This window comes from Engystomops pustulosus, chromosome 8 (genome assembly GCF_040894005.1).
Source record: "Engystomops pustulosus chromosome 8, aEngPut4.maternal, whole genome shotgun sequence".
NCBI classification, from domain to species: Eukaryota; Metazoa; Chordata; class Amphibia; order Anura; family Leptodactylidae; genus Engystomops; species Engystomops pustulosus.
The window spans coordinates 87236288-87253996 of NC_092418.1; the positions used below are offsets into that span (position 1 = coordinate 87236288).

At 40.3% G+C, this 17709-nt stretch overlaps 1 protein-coding gene across 2 annotated transcripts in view; it reads right to left on the reverse strand.

Moving 5' to 3' along the window:
• OSBPL6 (oxysterol binding protein like 6) overlaps nt 1-17709 on the reverse strand; it is a 161835-nt gene that overhangs the window by 132878 nt on the left and 11248 nt on the right. For both annotated transcript variants that reach the window (XM_072121611.1, XM_072121609.1), the window contains exon 2: nt 1576-1713. The gene's annotated coding sequence lies outside the window, so the exon portion shown is untranslated. The remainder of the gene's footprint in view (nt 1-1575; nt 1714-17709) is intronic.

Here is a 17709-nt window from a genome sequence, read left to right on the forward strand (position 1 = left end):
GATTGTCTGAAAGTTTGAAATATTAAATCTAAACAGCGGGAAATATGTTAAATAAAAAATGACGATTAATCACCCGTGAAATTCTGCATCAGTGCTCTGATGATACTTTTGCTATCATAACGTAACGCATCATGTACATCTGCATGATTGCCAGTGATTGGCTGAAGCAATCATGTGACTGTAACGCACATCATTACTGTGATAAAGTAACAAAAGACAATAAATGACTTGATTTTTACTTTTTGTTTAATTTTTATGTTTCATATTTTTCTTTCCTTTTAACCCCACGACAACTTCTTTAATCTTTCAGCATTTACAAGTGACTTCCATTTCGATGTTCTTTTCATAGTCTGATTTACCATGATGAGTGTAAAGTTTCACCAGAGTTTTCTAAATTCTTGAAGGTTTCAGACATTTTCAAATATGACTGGCAATGACATTTACCTTAATATTAAAGGGCATCTGTCTCATGAAGATGTTTTGTGAAGACAAACACTGTCCATACTCTCAACTGGATGCCAGATCGGGGACCACAAACTTAAAACGGTTCTCAGAGGAGACAGCCAATTTAAAGGAAACCATCAGGAATCCAGCTATTAACGTAGATCCAATGGTAGGTTCCTCCTTTTGTTTTCAGCCCTAAACTGTTTGATTTTACTCCTTGGATGTTGCCAAAGCTGATATAAACATTATATGTAAATATGCAAATTATCGGCAGGGGCTACTGAATCCTCTCTGGGCTGTTTGGGCAAAGGCTACTCCACGTCCCAGTAGCCTCTGCTGTCCTGCCTTCTTGCGTGTCCTAGATGCACTCTTGATCTTGCTTTTGCACAAACTTTAGTCTCAACACCGGCTTCTTCGGATGTCAGCGCATGTGCGGCTCTGCACATACCTATGCAAAGCTGTGAATAGTCACTGCTGCCGCACTGGAGCAGGAGTTACTGCACAAACAAGATCAGGAGTACAACAAGTACTGACAAAGGACACAGGACAGAAAAGGCTGCTGGGGGCCTGGAGAAGCCTTTGCTTCTATAGCCCGAACAGGCTATTCCATGTCCCAGCAGCCTGGGGCAGAATGGGGGTCCCATTCTCACTAATGGCTGTCTATGTGATAGCAATTAGCTGAGCTCGGCAATTTACAACACTCCCATGCTAATGAATGCATACTTACCTGTCACCCCATTCAATGGACTGTTGTGAAGCATGGGGGTATTGTGAATTGGCAGGCTCAGCAGATTGCCATCCCTCATTCACACAGTCAGTGACTATGAATACAGGAGATAGGAATAACATGCAAACTTGGTAAACCCATTTAAAAGTCTCTGGGTTTTCCAACATGACACTGGCACATCTACAAATGAAAGCAAAGGCCTTCTTGTCTTTAGTGAACAGTGAGCATTTACAAGTTATTAAGCTCCTGTGATCACTGCAGCCTCAGCACTGCAGGAATATATAAAAAAATAATATAACCAGGCTGGTGTCTAGAAATAGCAGCTATCAGTTCAAGATATAGAAATCCAGTTACACAATAATACCGGTAAATTGTCACCTTATTCACATTTAGGAACATCTCACCTTCACCCAGTGTGGACAACTATGGACGGGAAAGAGTTAACCCCATTTCTTTGCCTTGATGCAGGTTGATTGAGAGAAAAAGGGATTCCGTTATCCAATTCCACGCGCAATCTGTGATGGAGTGCTTCAATCTGAAATCTGAAAGTTAAAATAAATCAAGATATTTAGTGCTAATGCTTTACCAACTGCAAATGGCCTCTCTGAGCACAGAGGAATTTTGCTGCTATTACAGACATCACTGCGGATTTGTTCTAAGTGAAAATAATTTACAGCAGAACACAAACTGGGAACAAATGTGAAGCACGTCGGACACACAGAAAGATAATATTGTAATTCCAATTCAGAAATAATTGAACGAGAAACAAAGCTTTGATGGGATTAAAGAATTTGCTTCTTGTTTTTAATGCATTTCCATCTTCATTCCATACTGGAAGGTAACACGGGTGAATATTAACCACAGCTATAGGTAAAATAAAAACTTCTCTTTATTATACGCTTCTGTCCTTAATTCATCAGAAGTGTCAAACTTAAATTCACAGAAGATTTGCAAGTCAACTAAAGGTCCTGAAACCTAAAAAGGTCTAGAACTGGTATGTAGCGGTGATCCTACAAGCTAACCTAGACATGCAACTGGTCTTCAAAGGTTGGACGTAGGTGTAACATTTTGTAGAATGCTCACAATAACTGGACTCCGGCCTCATGCATGAGAACATGTGTGCAAAACAAGCCGAAAACAAAGCCTCATGACTTCAGCATGGGGAGGAGCTTGCACCGCGCCCCCATCAAAATCCATTTACAATGTGCACAGTAGAAGACTTTGTCCGTGCGTTGGCCACGGTTATTGAGCTGGCCAGTTTATGACCTCTGGACACATTCATATGCATGAGGCCTTAAAGGACATCTACCACCAGCAGGTTACTAGTGTGGCTGCGCAAGTGACAATTTCTCACGCATGCACAATAGTTCCAGACAGCCGAATGACATCACTGGCCATCTGAGCATAGCAAGGTGGGACAGTGGAGTGAATACTGAGAAGGTGGGGCGCATAATTAGGGAACGGCGGAGTCATGAGGCGCTCAGGTGATGTGAACCTAAGCGCCTCAGGCTCATTTACATATTTTTGTTTGTTTTTTTCTCTGGAACCCCTGGAGTTAGCTGCAAACAATGCCATAATCCCCAAGAGGTAATCTGGTGGTAGATGTCTAGATAAGCAATGTTGGTAAAGGAGTAAGCAGGTTGGCTTAAAAGGGAACCCACCAAATCTTGGGTCACCTATAAACCAAACATACAGCCGTGAATGTGAAGTAAACTGTGTCATTTGAGTATCACTTCAGTGGCGTAACTAGAAGCAGCAGGGCCCCATAGCAGGCTTCTGCATGGGGGCCCCCCTTCTCACTTAAGAAATATACATATTTGTATGCTTACACATGCAAGTTACAATCACACATTTATAAACACATATAGAGCATATCTACATCACATATATGTTGTATACAAGTTATGCTATACAATGTGCAGCATAATATAATGGTGCACATCCTCCACTCTTTAGTATGTCAGGTAGGATGACGGGGTCCCCTGACACTGTGGGCCCCATAGCAGCTGCTATGGCTGCTACCACTGTAGTTATGCCCATGTATCACTTATATGACTTATATGGAATGCAAAGAAATCTTTATATGTAAATGAGCATATAGCGGATAAACGTTACGGTTCATCAACAATGAATGAAAAGCACTGGATATTAAAATTAGGCAGGAAAAAGTAGCCATGCTCATACTGCTAAATAAGTGGACACTATATATAAATGATACTAAACTAATATAAAGTTTTTCATGCATTCACAACACAGATATTTACAGAAATACTACAATTATATTTTTCTTGAGAATAAGACCTACTGCAAAAAATTAGGCCCTAGAATCATTTTTCACACTTTTTCATAGTACGCTAGATATATACACTCTACCCCGAAAATAAACCCTAGTTACATATAGCTAGATCTTCTGAAACCTGGCATCTAGAAACAGTTCTGGTGTCATTTTAAAAAGGAAAACATCTCCTTCAATATCACAGAGGATATATCCATTGTTAAAGTAACATATTTTCATATACAACTCCCTTTCCCAACTAACTTTAACAGTGAATAATTATGTGTGTATGGTATAATCATAGTGCCACGGATCAGAATCTATAGCTGTTTGGAGTCTGCCTCCTTCCTGTCTGTCAGCTCAAATCAGCATTGAGAAGGAGGAGGAGGGAGCTAACAGAGGAATGGCTACTAGGAGCCACATGGACAAGTGGGGCCATCAGGAAGCCGTCAGGAAGTGTGAGAGTCTGTGTGTGAGCTCCTCTAAGAATGCAGGGGGAGGGCCGATGCAGAGACACTGCAGTGCGAGACAGGAGAATCTATTCATGAGAAAAAAATCTGTCCTGTCCGACCCTAAAGTCAGAAGATTAACGGTTAGATCCCAGGGTCCCAACTGAAATTGTGTACACCAGGGCTGATAGAGACAGGTTGGAATTATATCTGTGAAATGCTGTATTTTTGTTAATAACAGCGAATTAGAGAATGTGTTATTTTGTTATCCTGAGTACATTTAAGAATCTTGTCTTTGTGGGAATACCCCTTTAAGGGATCTCAACTTTCTCATCCTGTGCATTTGCAGAAACTTAAAGGGAGCTTTGATCAAGCACGTGTGTTGTACTAAATTACAAACTCTATGGATACTCTAATAAGTAGCCAGGAACACCTTGATATTTCAACTTAATATGCATCTTGGGCAGGTTTTCTTTCTTAGCCAACATATAAGACAAAAACATGTCCTATAGTTGCTCGCTCCTGAAAATTTTCTAAAAATTCTATTATCCTATCCATATGTTGCATCTACTTCAGAGTAAGCTGTGTCTAGTTTTGAGGTTTTTTACAGCATATATGCTGTACAAGAGTCTAGAAAAGCTGGATGACAGGTATTGAAACAGATCAAATTGTCAAATGTTCCTAAATTAAATTTGATGGTTTAAAATGATCCAAAATAACTGATAAATATCACATAACATTTAGGTTATGTCACAGCTAGCAGCAACTTAAGACTTCATAAAAAATTTCATGAAGCTTTCAAAGGCTTAACATCTCCTTCTATGTCTCCCAGCAAGAAAGTGAATGTTTAATGCAGCAGAAAGTTTCCAGAGAAAATCATGAGGACTAGCGTATATAATAGTAATCATACCAAAAACACATACAACTGGCAGTAATACTTTAAACATAACCAAATTCAATGGATGACCTCTGCCTAAGGCTCTGTACAAACATTAGTGTTAGAGCTTGTGTCACAAGCTCCATCAGGTTATTCTTTCTGTCAAAATTATGGACACCATCATCTGCATCCTGAGATCTATTGGAAGATGATCATAATTTGCCACAGATCGTCCCCGAAACGCGTAGTTCCACATTCCTACCTTGCAAATAAAAAATAAAATTTGTACTACATTACTGTTGTGGTAGATCTCAGATATATCAGTTTTTTATCATATTTCATAGTGCTTTACACATGATAGGGTACATACAGAGAAATAACAGGGTCATATTAACCAATAGGAAGGAGGACCCTGCTTTTAAAGAGAACCTTTCACCAACTCACACATGTGGAGATTAGCATAATGTTGCTACACAGATTCAGGGGCACGGTTGCGGAGATATCAGTCCCAGTATCTGACCTTTGTAATCTGTGTTCTGTCAGAGAGGAGGAGCTGGGGGGATGTGTTATGCTAATTTCTCATATAGTCCAATCAGAGTCAGGCAATGTCAGAGAAGCTGCTATGAACAGTAGTGGGCTGTGATTTCTCTATGTGTGTCTAGAGGCTGTGTTCACATACATTCCCCTAATATTCTGTAAACGTGATGTAAATGCAAATGAGGACCTGTCGCCCATAAAACGGCACTAGGAGCTGCTTAAGGTAAGCAGCTCCTAGTGCTACAACAGATGTAGCAGTGTTACACTGCTAGCATTTTCGGAACTCTCCGATAACGCTAGCAGACACTGCCGTGCTGTGCGATAGAAACGCTGCACCGCGCTCGGTCAGTGTGTATTCATGAGGGGGAGGGACTAGGAGGTGGTGACTGCCGCATGATGGTCTGCAGTCCCCGACAGCCTATGGAGTGGAGGGGCGGTCTGTGGGACCGCCCCTTCAGGAATAAGCCCCACTTACAGTACAGTCCAGCGTTTCTATTGTACAGTGCGGCAGTGTCTCCTAGCTTTATCGGAGGGTTCAGATAACGCTAGCAGTGTAACACTTCTACATCTGTTGTAGCACTAGGAGCTGCTTAGTAAGCAGCATCTAGTGCCTTTTTATGGGTGACGGGTCCTTTTTAAGTTGCATTTGCGTTTACATGGCGCTTGCGTTACAAATTTGGCAAAATACATGTATATGTTTGTCCTATTTTAATAAGATACTTTAATAAAAGTAATTTTTTCATATACTAATTTTTCCTATCTTCCCCTTTTCCACTTTATACTATGTCATAATTTGGTGGTGTACACCTGTTAGATTAGGATTGCCGGACACTTTGGAAGACATTAACCATTAGGAAGACAAAACCGTTAGGATCCTGGACCCTGGTGTGACCTTCTACAACCTTAAGTTATGGATAATGTAATTTTTTACGTCGGAAGCTGCATGTCAACATCCACATGAGCAGACATGTGCCAGGAGCCGCAAGGAGGAGGTGAGTGCTCCTCGCCCCTCTCCTTTCTATTGGGAGCTGAGGAGCCGTACTGCAAATTAGGGCACCGGCCCTGTTTTTTTGCAGTGAATCCGGCCGTGCACAATGCACGTTTATGTCGGCCCTGAGCTTGCTGCCGTTTTTGTGGATAGCTCACGACCTCTATTTGCGGATGTCTGTACAGAGCCTTACAGTACAGGTTTTATTCATGTCAAAATATTAATTGTATTGAAAACGTAAAATGTTAATTCTCATATCAGCCTCTGGCAGTAAATGGGAACAACCTGGGCGCCATTTATTATTATTTCGTTTTCAAACAGAAGACTGGTGGTGTTTTTTTTATTCTGCGCCTCAATTTATAAAGTGTCGGGGCCACAACATTGGTGTTTTCCGCCACTGTTGACTTGTTCTATTTTTGGGGGTGCAAAATTTTGGCAGCTCTTGTGAATCCAACAGTTTTCTGGCGCTTCCATTTTTCTGACTTGTTTTGTGGTGTAATTTGTGGCCCAAAAAGAGAGCAGCTAAAAGCAAGTCTAACCTTTTAGTTCATGCGCCAATTCATTAATCCATTGCGCCACAAACTTGTATCCCACTGAAAAATATAGCACGGTTTCAGCACCACCCTCCACCCAAATTAATAAATGCCTCTAAATTGGTCTACCTTACCGAGGTAGTTGGGCTTTACGGAAACTGTCAAACACTTCGCTTTTCTACACTTTTTTGGGGCAAGTAATTCCCAAAGTAATGGATATGACATCCATAGCTCTTTCTGCTACGCCTTTTATGGTAACTGGAACAGGAAAAGAAGACTTGTTTACCAAGATGTAAATACCCTTTAAATAAGGAGACATCCACATTAGGGTGCATCAATCCACAGATCCCACTCCCTTCTATAGAGTAAGGGTCAAAGTGCATCAAACACCAAGAAAAAAAAACAACTGGAAACGTCCCCCCACTATAACCCCTCACCCTCTAAATTATTCAGAAGTTATACCTCTTTAATTTGGATACTGGTGACAGAGCTGGAGGTGCTTTCCCAGTATCACCCACTTCATTATTAATCAGTTAGGGATGGTGACCGTGTCATTGTGAAGCCCTCAGTCTCCGCCACTGCTATTGTTATCATGACAGGTGTCTACAAGCCGCCTCGCATGTTCCTGTAACTTGTAAGACAAGAGATGACATGAACAGGATTCACTGAAAATTGTCTACATTGCTATATGTGAAATTGCAGCCAAATGAAAAGAAATCTAGCATAGCAGCAAACAAATAGAAGTAGGTGGTGACAGGGATATTTGTCAAAACCGGAAGATTGAAAAATCACCCCTGAAAGTAAGAATTTAATCTAACAGGTTAGGATATATAAAATAGATAACAAACAAGCCGGCTCTCTATATGAACTATATGTAAAATAACACTTGGGGGAGATTTATCATCAAGTTTCTGAGGTAAAATTGTTCTAGTTGCCCATGGAAACCAATCAGAGCTCTGCTTTAATTTTATATTCTTAATCTTCCATGAGGCAATGTTATTTGGTCATTGAATTCTATCATGTGGCCATAGTATGATTGCTCAAATAACATAATGGGGCACATTTACTTACCTGTCCCTGTTGCGTTGTCCGTTGAGGATCGGATCTGCCGCAATTCACTAAGATCGTGCGTCCAATTTCCTGCAAGTGTCGCTTCCCCCGCTGAGATCCGCCGGAGTTCACTTTCTTCTTCCCGGTGTATGTGAGTGCTGATCTTGCGACACATTCTGCTTTTTAAATTCCGTGGTTTGTCTGAATCAGTCGGGTTGTCTGACGTCCACACCCCCCGATTTGTGTCGCATCCAGGCCGGCGCTGATGCGACACAATCCGATCGCGTGCGCCAAAAACCCGGGGCAATTCAGGGCAAAACGGAAAAGAATTACGAAACCTGACGAAAATGCGGCATTCGGACCCCTAGTAAATGTATTATTATTATATTTGGGGCACTGTGTGATTGTTGTTTGAGCACTGTATGATTATATATTGTAGGGCACTGTATGATTATTTATTTTGGTGCTATATAATTCCATTATTTGGCCGCACTTTGACTATGTTATTTGAGCACTTTATGATTATATATTTGTGGCACTGTATAATTGTGCTGTATGATTACATTATTTGGATGTTGTATGATTATATTATTTGACCACTGTATTATTATGTATTTTAGGGGCTGTATGATTGTATTTTTTGGGTGCTGTATAATTATATTATTTGGGTGCTGTATAATTATATTATTTGGGTGCTGTATAATTATATTGTTTGATTACTGCATGAGTAAATAGGATGGTGCACTGGAAAGGTTCCTTACTTCTATTCTCCCCTCAGCAGAATATGAGTTTGATAAAGAGAACCCGTCATGCAAAATAACCCCCTAATCTAAATAGATTTTCATAAACTGCTATTAGAAAGCATTGCCTCTATCCCTTTATTGTCCCACTACATGCCTGTAAACTTAAGCAATGAGGTCCTAAACTGTATGCAAATGACCTGTGAAATGTCCAATGAGTCATTAGCATATTCAAGCTGTCCAGCTTATTCATGAGTGGGAGGAACAGCCACACCCCCAGTGCTTGACTGACAGCCTGTATAATAGCAGAACAGCAGGTTATAGCAGAACATATCAGGTACTTGTGTAGCTGATGTCTGTGTCTCTGTGTATTTGGAGGATGCAGCATGTCAGCAGATGCAGCACACACACTAACTATGCTTTACTATACATTACACACAGACATGAGCTGGGGGAGGAGAGGGGAGGGGTAACAGGGGTGACATCACTGCCTCTGACCATGTGACCAGCCTCATTTACATAATAAAGAAAAGATGATTTTATAATGATTAATGTATGAACTGACTAGATAAAGGCTGGGATGGGATCCTTGTGAGCTGCCCAACAGGTAGAGGTGACAGAAATAGTGACAAAGACCTGATGACAGGTGTCCTATAAAGGCTTATGTCTGAAACCGAAATGTCGCTATCTGTTTGTACATGGCCGCAAAAAAAAAGCTTTCATTAACTTGACACTTGAGAGCCTGGATCCATTTTGAGAACTGTTTGGTTATATTATTTGGGTTCTGTATGATTATATTAGTTGGGTGCTGTATGGTTATATTATTTGGGTGCTGTAGTATTATATTATTTGGGAGTTAAATAATTTAATTCTTTGGGCGCTATAGTATTATATTATCTGGGAGCTGTATGATTATATTATTTGGGTGCTGTATGTTTACATATTTGGGGCACTTTATGATTTTATTATTTGGCGTTGTATGATTACATATTTGGGCATAGTATGATTATATTACCATATTTTTCAAATTATAAAAGGTGCACAAAAAATCCTTTGATTTTCTCAGAAATCAAAGGTGCACCTTATGAACCATACTTACAGACAACAGCTACCTTGAACTGTGCACAGTTCTGCCACCTGCTGGGCATTCATCCTTATAATCCGGTGCGCCTTATATATGAACATATACATTTAAGCAGGCATTTATTGATGGTGCGCCTTATAATCCGAAAAATACATTATTTGGGGTCTATAAAATTATATTATTTGGGAGCTGTGTTATTATATTATTTGGGAGCTGTGTTATTATATTATTTGGGAGCTGTACGATTTTGATATTGTGGTGCTGTATGATCAGGTTTTTTGGGTGTTGTATGATTATATTATTTGGGAGCTGTATGATTATATATTTGGGGTGCTGCATGATTATATATTTGGGGCGCTGCATGATTACATATTTGGGAGCTGTATGATTACATATTTGGGGCACTGTATGATTACATATTTGGGGCGCTGGATGATTACATATTTGGGAGTTGTACGATTACATATTTGGGCGCTGTATGATTATATTATTTTGTGCTGTAAGATTGTATTACAAAGGTAAAATATGATAAATCATACAGGAAAGTGGGTGTCAAAATAGAGATCTATCAACCTGTATGAAGCCTCTATGGTACAGCAAAATGAATAGTTTACACATATCTTAACAGCGATATTTAGGAGATTTTCAACAAGATTTATTCACAATTGTACAAGGTTCCACCTTGTAAACTAAATTACAGCGATTAATTCACTCTTCTACAGGGAATGGATTTTACAGGCTGTAATATTTTCTCTGGGCATTTTACAGCATTTCCAGAAATAATAAAGTTCATCTGATGTTGGTGCCGTAACACGGGGGAAAACATGGAGGGATAACTGACAGGAAAACACAAGTTCTACACGACTTATGTGAGTAAAATATCTATCATTCCGGTGAGCGTGTCTCCTCTGCTTATTAAGAGGAAACCTTCATAAGCAAGCGCTTTCTATTTACCACAGGCCTGACATCTTAGTAATCTCATTAGCTGCCAGGGAATTAATAGACTACACATTACTGGTGAAGATATATAGGTAAAACCTACTTTAAAGTATATCAGAGGTTGTCAAGTTCAATGATCATAGAAAAGCAGATTGCAGGAAGTCTTGTAATGCACACCTAAGCTGCTGCAGAACCTCTTTAGTCTTAAAGTATCTAAGACATAAGGCTAGATTTATACAAAACGTACATCCGCCCGGAATAAGTGAGCCACGCTGGAGAGGAGGAGGGGTGACCCCTTCCCCCTCCATTGAAAACAATACCGCACAGCCATAAATACGTCCGAAGATAAAGCATGCTTTTTGTGGGTCCGGAATGGTCAGGTGAGCACACATTGGGGCACATTTACTAAGGGTCCGAACCCCGCATTTTTGTCGGGTTTCGCATTTTTTTTTCCGCTTTGCCCTGAATTGCCCCGGGTTTTTGGCGCACGCGATCAGATTGTGTTGCATTGGTGCCGGTTTGCATGCGACACATAACGAGGGGCGTGGACGTCGGACAACCTGACTGATTCAGGGGATCGCGACGGGATGGGTAAGTAAATGTGCCCCATTGTGCTCAACGGACCATTCCGTATGGCTATTGCCGTCTATGAAGGACATATGTATGGCTGCATGCTTGCAGCCCATCTCTGTACAGTCAGTCCCTGACCAAGTCTAATCTCCTCAGCGAGCTAGATCATCAAGAGAAATCTCCACCTCCACTAGGCACGGAAAGAGTTAATCATTAGTCTCCTTATCTGTCACTACACTGTTGTAGGAAGAAGCAGAAAAAAAGGCACAGGGAAGCTGATTTTCCTAAATGAAGTATATTACAAAGTTTACAATATATTATCACCTGCACTGCTCATTTTTAGGGTTTCATATGGTAAAGTTACACTTTAAATGTTTTTTTGGTTTTGGACCCTAAGACGTACTAATAACTTAATCCCTAATGCCATGTCGTGCACTTCTTTACCTAGGTACTAATCTCCATTTAGGCGATGGGCACAGCAATACAAGTCATATCTAAGGGGCCCTTTCTGTTAGGCTTTATGATTTAAGCCCTCCATAAAAACAGATATAAATAAGTACGGGTTAAAATTGTAATAGTATCACAAAGAGTTAAAAGCTTTTATCGACTTGAAGTGCTCATTGCGTCATCAGGATTTATTCCTGGAAATAGATTGTAGATGTCTTGGGTTTAAGTTGCAGTGACAGTAATTGAGCTCTTTCAACTGCTAAACAGGGTACAATCCTAGAGATAATACTCAAGACTTTTCCCATTGAAAGTAAACAGCTAACAGAAAAAGTAAAAATAGCAGAATACTGGTTGTTTTTAATGGTAACCTCTTGTAGATGCCATACATGAACTCCTGTGATCTGTTGACAGCTCCCACTATTTTCCATCAGAATATCCAGGCTTCAAGATCTTATAATCCTTGTGGGACCTTTTCCAGATATGTTTGAATATAGCGACCTATATGCATGAGTGTGTCCACAATTGTCCATATGTTCATATTAATTTTATAAATACCTTATATTTTTATATATACGGTAAAATGTGCTGAAAAACCTCACCTCGGTTTATACACGAGTCAATAAAAAAATATAAACTTATATACTCACCCTTCGACGGCCCCGATGCTCAGCGCGGCTCCCCAATGACGGTGCGGCTCCTCTTCGGTCTTCCCCGCGGCTACTCTTCTTTCTTCATTCTTCTGTAACAGCCGGCATAGACACGCTCATGTTATCTGCCAGCCGGCGCATACTATGATGTCATCAGCGGCCGCATCATAGTATGGGCCGGCCAGCAGAGCGCATGGCCGCGTCTCTGCCGGCTGTTACAGAAAACCGAAGAAAGAAGAGGAACCATGGGGAAGACAGAAGAGGAGCCGCACCGACATCAGGGAGTTGCGCTGAGCATTGTGGTCGCCGGAGGCTGGGTGGGCTGGCTGTAACAGGCTGTATACTACAGGGGGGCAGGCTGTATACTATAGCAAGCTGGCTATATACTACAGGGGGCAGGCTGGCTGTATACTAGGGTGTGAGCGTGTCACGCAAAGGCCACGTCTAGAAGCAGGATTGCCGGCAGTGGGTATATAACTGGAGGCATGGCACAAACACTTCACCTCCTGACGAAGCATCAGTGCAAAACACGCGTTGATCTAGTTTTGGTTATGTTGTCAATGGTATCCTACAGTCTATAGACTCTGATATCGGCCTGTGCCTATCCTGAGGATCATTCTCTTGCCACTTGTGTTGCCCTTTAGATACCATCTTCACCATTTAGAATCATGTGATTTCTTTGCCAACTCCAAAATCAAGAGATCTGAAAAGACTTTGATGCCCAAGCTTTTTAGCTTAGCATTTGTTGAGGTAGTGGTTTAACAGCCATAACTTTATTTTTGGCGCTTTTTTTGTGACATAACAATTGTTAATAATTTGAAATTATAAATAAGAATTGCTAAAGGATTTTTTTATTTTTATTTCGGGTTAATGTAACAAAAATTCTAAATTAACTCATTATAAATGAATTTCCTTTAGTGCTATTGTCATCTTGATATATAGTAATATGTATGTTCTTGGGTAAACGAGGTGACAATATTTTAAAAAAGTTTGGGTGGAGCATTTTTTTAATTCTAAATTAGAAAATATATATTCAATAGCTGTAGATCCCAGCGCTCCCGGGATAGGAAGGAACTGCTCTTAGCTATAATAAAATAGAATGGGTAAAGAAAAATATTTTATATGTATCTCTCTCTCTCTCTCTCTGACCGTCTCTTTCATCTTTCAGTGACTGCCTCTGCTGATCTTTGATTATGGATTCCAGGTGCAATTGGAACAGTTTTACCTTAGACATTTCTGATAAATCAACCCCTATCTCTGTATCCCTATCCATATCACCTCACACTTAAGTGTCTTATACTTATTGCCTATAGTATTCAATCACACCTGAGAGCTCATATTAATGACCTGCGGCAGAACAGCAACCAATCACGGCTCAGCTTCTAACTGCCACATCAGCAGCAGACAATGGCTCCTATATATGGTGGTTAATAAGTGGGTTTTGGAAAGCACGGATGTTCCCTGATTCTATACAGCCGTTGAGGGTGAATTTGTATGTGGCGTTTTGAATGCTTGTAGCAACCAATCAGAGCTCATCTTTCATTTTATAACTTACTGTAGGAAAATGAAAGCTGAGCTCTGATTGAATGCTATGAGCAACTAGAACAGTTTTGCTCCCAATGAGGAACAATTTTTTCTTGTGCCACAATATGCTTGTAGTTCTTTGTTTATTAGCCCATGGACAAACTTATAGTTGTCAATGTATTTTGGGGTACTGTTTTCAAAAGGGACTATTTAAAGGGAATCTGTCATCATAAATTGACCTAATTAACCATTACCAGTATGTTGTGAAGCAGATTAACATCTTCCAGATCAGGTTTCTTTCATGGTCCAGTATGGTGGCATCATTCAGACAATCAACTTTGAAGCAAGATGTAAATTGGTTGTGTAAAGTCATAGAGGTGGAGAGATCAGCAGTGAAGTCAAGCTCTCCTCACCTCAGAATAAAGGAGTTCTGGTTAGTGTCTGGATGTAGGACCATCAATTACAGTAAAATGGCATTCTGAAGTGAGGAGACCTTGACTTCAGTGTTAAACTCTCCGCCTCCTTGACTTTATACAACCAAATTACATGTCACTCCAAAGTTGATTTTCTGGACGATGCCACTGCACTGGGCCATGAAATAGACATGATCCAGAAGGTGTTGAGCTGCTTGATGACATACTGATAGTGGTTTATTAGGTCAATTTCTGCTATCAGGTTCCCTTTCATGACCTTTGTTTATTGTTTTGGGTGATAATATAAACCACCCTTTCACAATGTGGGATAAATTTGTAGTTTATATTTATATAGTTTATGTGTTGTTATATAGTCTAGACTGTGGAAGTTACTTTTTTTTACTTCATTTTATTACATTTATTAGCCATTTCGATGGATGTTGTACCTGTAATTTTTGACCACTTTTGGGTCAGTCAAAGAGGTTGACCAACTTGGAGAGGGGATCCATTATTGGACTATGAGAAGCAGGATGGGCATTCTGACACTGACAAACTGCCTTTAAATCAAGATAGTTATGACCCATTTGAGAGGAGGGGTTTGGAACAGTGGTTATTCGTGGGCATGCTTACATCCATAATGGGCATCAGACAGACCACCCATAAAGAGGATTGTATGATTTGCCTACAAACATTAAAAAGAACCTGTCATGAGGGACCTAATTTTCACTAAAGACAGGTTGCAGAAACCCATTACACCTTTGGTTTGGATGCATTTCAAAAAACAACATGTGACTTGTCTGTGCTGCTCACTCCTCAGCTCTCAGCCCCCACCTTTGTGTTCCTTCTCTCACAGGAAAAGAGTTTGCGCCCTGGTGAGCTGACATCAGTGGGGGAGGGAGGAGCTGGATCATAAACGTGGGGGCTGAGAGCTGAAACCAAACCAAAGCCCAAACCCTGGGACTACACAGAGGGTTCTGTCAGGGTGCAGGGCAAGTTATAACAGACAATTATATTGTAATGCAAATGCTATGAGAAGGAAGAAAGGCATATTTGCAACGCAGCTGTAATGGGTTTCTACAACCTGTCTTTAGTGAAAATGAGGTCCCTGGTGACAAGTTCCCTTTAAGAGCTTTCAAAGTTTTTTTCTAACCATACAGAAACAGATGGCACTTGCCCAAATCATTTCTTGCCCAAGAACTTAGCAGAAGAAAATTTGGTGTCAATCCACCCGTTACATTTCCTGCTTTTAGAAGTTAGCCATCATTGCCTTGTCTGCATTGGGATTGGGATAACAGTATTGTCCTAAATGATTAATTCTGTCTGATAGCCATGTTCTGCCTGGTATCTGAGGATGGTCAGGTTTGATTATGAAGGCCTCATGCTGAGAGATTCAATCCTGCATTTTCTGTAAAGTAACATACTGCCCAACTGCTGGTGTCATAACAAGGGGAGCTATATGACAGTCAGTCACCCCATTTGGCAACACAAGAGATACCAACAGCAGGACATCCTATAGACATGTGTTGCTTCTCATGGCTTTCATTTGACATTTTTCAGCCGGATAAAGTTCTTCCACAGCGCATGTTTTCCAGGAATGTCAGATTACCACACACTTTCTTGGCCTTCCCAGTAGCCAAATTTATCGCTACAGGTCCCACTTACAGATCATCTGTAAGTGGGACCTGTATGTCTTCATGCCCAACCACATCTCATTCTGTATCCAGGCTAGATGTAGTCGATGTAGAGTAGTAGCCTATCAATTTACAGTGTTTTTCCAATAAAAGGGTAACATATTAGACCTCTCGCAAGAACCTAATAGACTAATTTAAATAGCAGCTATTGGAATTCTGTTAGGTCCCCTGCTGGCAACTGCTCAATGTTTTCTATATAAAGGACTAGGTTCTTCCACTGACTGTGCCCTCAATGAACTACTTTCTGTAAACCACCAAGCGGGTTGCTTCACTTATTAATGGTCTTGTGCAATCTAGAGTAAAACAATTGTCTTATAATCAGTGTCTACCTATATGAGGCTCAGTTTACACTTGTATTTGGCAAGTTCCATTCCCCCTACTTATCAAATACATTGAAGTCAATGGGGAATGGAAGGTAAACAGATACTTACTGTTCTCCTTCAGTTCTTGGTTTCAGTAACCAAGTAACGGAAGGGGGAAACAGTACTTACTGTACCATTCTCCCCACAATATGAAGCAAAGGAACAATAATACTGATAAGCATATCCACCAATATAGCAAAGGTTGTCATCCCTTGATCACATTGTGCTGTATACTGTAATACATTAGCCGGATCAATTACATTAAGAAACACATACCGGTACTTCAGGTATTGGGGTCAAGTGTATCCAAAGTCACCTGCAAAGATGTAATTGGTTTAGGACTATCTGCTAGCAAAACAAAAATCCCTGGTATTATGAGAGCCAATGACAAATTTGCAATGGGTCATACAATTATGGTTACAGCTAAGGAAGGCAGAGGAGAAGCTTATGTAAGAAACACTATAAAACACCATCAAGTTACAACTTCCATGGAAACATGCTAAACAAACTTATTCCAAAAGGTCTGTGTTACTTATGAATCATAAAGGGAAAAATGGCCTCTGTCCAAAAAAACTACAGAAAGTTGAGAACTACTAGAGGAAAAATGCAGTGTCTGAAAGAGTCAACTTAGAAGGGAACAGCTAGAGGGAAAAATAGTCCATTTATAACATTTAAAAAAAAGTTAAGTTCAGTATTTTCCATGGCAACGCCTCAACCAGAAGAACATCACACAGCTTTGTAATTTTTAAAAGAAGAAGCTGGAACGGTTGAAACATACACGGAATGGTCAAGTGAACTAGAATTAGTTTTCTTACAAAGTTAAGGACTGAGCAAGCATATATAATTTCTAAAAGAGATATTCTGAGCTACAGATCTTAATATTGACAGTGAACCCTGTGCGTTCCTGGTCTAAAACATTGAAGAACAGCAATGATTCATTATTTCAGAGAACATATGTCTATTGAGTCTAGTGCCTTTACATCTTTATATCAACTCAGCCAACACAGACACTAAAGTGCGGTGTGTAGTCTCAGCACATTTCTAGCGGTGACTAATGCAACTACTTTTTTGGAATGACAGATGATCCAATAGGAAGCCACCCGACCATCAGGATTTTAGCGTTAAAAGAGTAGACTTTGAGAAAATTTAAATACCGTAAATGTTGAGATCATTTCTCAGTGGTCCTGTTAGGGACAGGGGCAGGGCTTAGTACTGTCCCATGAATGGTAAGGTAAATGTTAACGTGAATATTCTAATACAGCTGATATTAGGCTCTATTTTTGGAGCTCTATATAATTGTGAAGGGAAGAACTGTAACTTGCATATCAGCACAACACAGGCCCCTTCAACCACTCCCAACTCTATGGCTCGGGTCACCTTCTTCAAAGGCAGCTCCTGTTAGTGTATCTATT